This window comes from Benincasa hispida, chromosome 7 (genome assembly GCF_009727055.1).
Source record: "Benincasa hispida cultivar B227 chromosome 7, ASM972705v1, whole genome shotgun sequence".
Classification (NCBI taxonomy): Eukaryota; Viridiplantae; Streptophyta; class Magnoliopsida; order Cucurbitales; family Cucurbitaceae; genus Benincasa; species Benincasa hispida.
Genome location: NC_052355.1, coordinates 42,498,796 through 42,503,284, shown reverse-complemented (window position 1 = coordinate 42,503,284; position 4,489 = coordinate 42,498,796). Strand labels below are relative to the sequence as shown.

The following is a 4,489-nucleotide window of genomic DNA, read 5'->3' as shown; positions in this document are numbered from 1 at the left end:
TGCGATCGCATGCGTCCATCGCATGAAAACAGCTAACTTATGTATTTTTGTGCAGAAAGTGTGTTGGCGCAAGGCAGAAATGCGATCCAAAGAAATTAATGTCCGAGCATATTAAGAGATTGAGACCGTAAGGCTATGTGATCATTTGCCCTCACAAAAATATGCTCAAGAAGGTGGCCGCATAGAGCTGGCCCATCAAGGTGGGCGCATCTAGGTGAAAGCTTAATAAATCACGATGGGACAGAAAGCTGATGACGATCGATTCTGAATTAAGTTGACAAGCCGTTAACGACCTACTGTAGCAAGTACACTCAACTTTTCGGTGACAATTATTTGGCGCATTAGACAGAGAATTAATGTCATCCCATCAGTATAATCATAAGAGAGAAGAATCTTTTTACAGTGAAGCTCTATAAATACCAAAGGCCACCTTCACTTAAGGAGTTCGCTCAGTTTAGAGAATTCACCATATAGATAGAAGTTAGCCTTGTTCATAGTTTTTCTTTTACTTAGAAGATGAAAGCGAGTGAAGGGAGATTACACCGAGAAATCATCCTAGTGAACTCAAAAGAGTGCCGGGAAGCATAAAAAACAGAGAGCAGGCCAACTCTTGCGGAAGCAAGAACATCTTTTGGGCAGAATAGAGATAACGTAGTGTAAAAGCCTTGGGAAACAAGATATTGCTACCAGGCTCTCTACCCTTACTTTCCATTGTCATTTTGTACTCTGAATCTATTTATAAAATGGAAATTGCATCTTTATAACTGTCCACTCTCTATACATTACGCATGAGTAGCTAAATCTGTCGAATGGGTTGAGAAGCACTTAGCTAGCATAACCTGAGATCTTCATTCTATGCGATCATCTTGTATTATGTATGCGACATTCGTCCATTAGAGATACTCGGGAGGGTAGTCTAAGGATAGAATCTAGGCTTGGAAAAGTCAGTTTAGAATCTAGGCTCGAGAGAGTCAGATTAGAACCGCATGCACCCTAAGATAGAAGCTTAGGAATAAGCTCTGTTTGCTATCAACGATCACATGCACCCTAAAGATAGGATATGATTGTATGCGGTCGTCTTGTCCTTGTGTGCATCTTTCATCATCGCATAGGCAAGAAGTAGAGACCTAGGAATAAGGTCGCATTCATCGCATGCGTCCTAAAATTAGGAGCTATCGCATTTGCATTGGAAAATGAATTGCTAGCGCATAAGTGTAGCTTGAACGCATTCCCGGGAAACGCTAGCTAAAGACCTTATCAACCCGTTCCTCCACATACTCATTGTATTTGTCACATAATTACTCTTTTCTCAATTCCGCCGCTTACACTTTTATACCTTCAACAACAAACCAACCAACACCTTGATTTATTTGGTACCGCAAAGTAGTCAAAATTTACCATCGCATACTATTTTCCTTAGTTCCTGTGTTCGACCCTGGGCTTACCAGGCAACTCAGTAAGATTTATACTTGGGTCTTGATGAAAAACTTGCATGCACAATGCATATCCCACCATCGCATTCTACACCATTATTTCATCTTATAAAAGAATGCATAAAGTTTTTGGCGTCGTTGCCGGGGACTACAGCAATACATTTTGCTAACGGTAATTTTTTTATTTTCTTTACAGCTTTTAATCTCTAGCGAATTACGATCCGGAGATTGAAAGAACGTTCCGACGAAGATTGAGAAACAACCACCAACAACAACAAGACAAAACTCCAAACATGGTAGAACAACCAGGAAATGGAGCACCAAATGAAAATAATATCATGGCGAATCCCACCCTATTGGCAAATGACCGCAATAGGCCCATTCAGAACTATGCGTTGCCCAACCTCTATAATTTCTCCCTAGGAATCATGAGGCCCGCTCTTGACGGATCGAGGTTTGAAATGAAACCGGTGATGTTGCAGATGATCCAAACTGCCTGACAATTTAGTGGTAGGCGTAGAGAGGACCCGCACGCCCACCTCCGAAGTTTCGTAGAGATCTCCAACATGTTTGTGTTCCCTAAGATCTCCGCTGAGGAGGTTCGACTAACATTGTTTCCATTTTCGTTGTGTGACCAGGCACAAAAGTGGGCTTATTCTCTCGAATTAGAGGAGATTACATCATGGGAACAAGTAGTTAAGAAGTGTATGAAGAAGTACTTCCCTCCGACGGAGAATGCCAGAAGAAGGAAGTTGATCACCAATTTTGAACAGGATATTGATGAATCGCTCAGCGATGCTTGGGTGAGGTTTAAAAGGCTGGTAAGAGATTGCCCGCATAACAGCTTATCAGACTACTTACAGATGGAAATTTTCTACCACGGATTAAACTCTGCATCGCAAACGGATGCCAATGCGATAACAGCTGGAGGTCTACTGGATAAAACTTATGATGAGGCAAAGAATATTCTTGATCTCATTTCTAAAAATCATGAAGACTGAAGAGAAAGCGATCAAAGATTGACAATCAAGGACACTGACACGAATAACAGGGCCATCGCATCCCTTCAGAGTCAAATGACTGCGATGATGAACTTGTTATAGGGAATCGCAATCAATAGCTCAGCAATGCATAGTGCGCAAGTCAACGCAATCAACCAGACAACCACGAATGTTGCCTCATCCTCCAAAAAGTTCTTCAGAGGTTCGACCTCTGAAACTAAACATGTGTCTTCCTCTTTGGCACCTAAAAGTGGAAGAATAAGAAAGGTGGAAGGGGGAAAGTTATCCCACCAGCTACTGCTTGATGCGTTATTTTATGCGGTGATAAAATGAAAGGAATTGTGGTGATGGAAATGCGTTGTGCAACAAGTTTTCTTAGCAGAATGCAAGTATAAATCCTACTGAGTTTCTTGGTAAGTCCAAGGTCGAACTCAAGGACTAAAGAGAACACTATGCGGTGATAATTTTTAAGAAGATTTTGCGGTAACCAGTAAATCAATGATTGGTTAGTTTGTTGTTTGCGGTATAAAAAGTATATGGCGGATTTGAGAAAAAGATTGATTATGCGGTAGGTACACTGAGTATGCGGAGGAATGGGTTGAGAAGGTCTTTAGCTAGCATTTCCTGAGAATGCGTTCAACTATGCGATCATGCTATACTCATGTGACAACAAAATCATTTTCCAATGCAAATGCGGTAACTCCTAATTCTAGGACACATGCGATGAATGCGAAATGTCCATAGAGCTTATTCCTCAGTCTCTACTTTTTGCCTATGCGATGATGCAAGATGCATACAAAGACAAGGTGACCGCATACAATCATAACCTATCTCTAGGATGCATGCGATGCGTTAACAGCAGACAGTGTTTATTTCTAAGCTCCTATCTCTTGATTATGCGTTCTAATCCGACTCTCCCGAGCCTAGATTCTAACCTGACTTTTCCAAGCCTAGATTCTATCCTTAGACTACCCTCCCAAGTATTTCTAATGAACGAATGACGCATACATAATACAAGATAATCGCATAGAATGAAGCTCCCCAGTTATGCTAGTTAAGTGCTTCTCAACCCATTCGATAAATTTAGCTACTCATACGTAATAAACAGAGAGTGAACAGATATAAAGAAGTAGATTCCATTTCTATAGATAAGTTCAAAGTACAAAATGATAATGGAAGATAAGAATAGAGAGCCTGGTAGCGATCCTTTGCTTCCCAAGGCTTTTACACTGTTAACTTTATTCTGTTCAAAAGATATTCCTGCTTCTGCAGGAGTTGGCCCTCTCTCTAATCTCCACGCTTCTAGCACTCTTCAAAGTTCACCAGAACGATCTCTCGGTATAATCTCACTTCTCTCGCTTGCGCCTTCTAAAATAAAAGAAAAACTAAGAATAAGGCTACTTCTAACTATGGAGAAAATTATCTATATGTCGAACTGGACGAACAGCCAAACTTCTTCACTGCAAGTTACCTTCGGTATTTATAGAGCTTCTGGGTGAAAGGCTTCTTCTCTCTTATGATTGCACAGATGGGATGGCATTAATTCTCTATCTGATGCGCCGAATATTTTTCACCGAAAAGTTGAGTGTACTTGCTATAGTAGTTCGTTAGCGGCTTGTCCACTTAATTCGGAATCGACCGTCATCAGCTTTCTATCCCATTGTGATTTATTATGCTTTTCATTCTGATGCACCCACCAAGTTGCGCCGGCACGATGTGACAACCTTCTTGAGCAGATATTTGCAAGCGCAAATCACCGCATAGCCTTACGGTGATATAATATTTTGATGTGGCCTTGCATTAACGCAATCTTTTGATGCGCTCGTTTAGCCTTTCGTTAACGCAATTTCTTGATGCGCTCGGCGTTGATTTCTTGTGATTGCATTTTTCGCCTTGCGTCAACGCATATTCTGCACAAAAATACATAAGTTAACTGTTTTAATGCGATTGACGCATGCGACCGCAATATTGTGAACTTAATGCTTTGGGACGCAATCTTGTATATTTTTATCAACGCAAACCTGCATTGTTTAATAACTTAGCACTATAATAACG

At 40.9% G+C, this 4,489-nt stretch overlaps 1 non-coding gene across 1 annotated transcript; it reads right to left on the bottom strand.

Moving 5' to 3' along the window:
- Nucleotides 1–2,173: 2,173 nt before the first annotated feature.
- Nucleotides 2,174–2,280, bottom strand: LOC120082325. The gene has a single exon (XR_005483155.1). It is a non-coding gene; the product is annotated as a small nucleolar RNA R71 (small nucleolar RNA).
- Between the last annotated feature and the right edge of the window lie 2,209 nt (nt 2,281–4,489).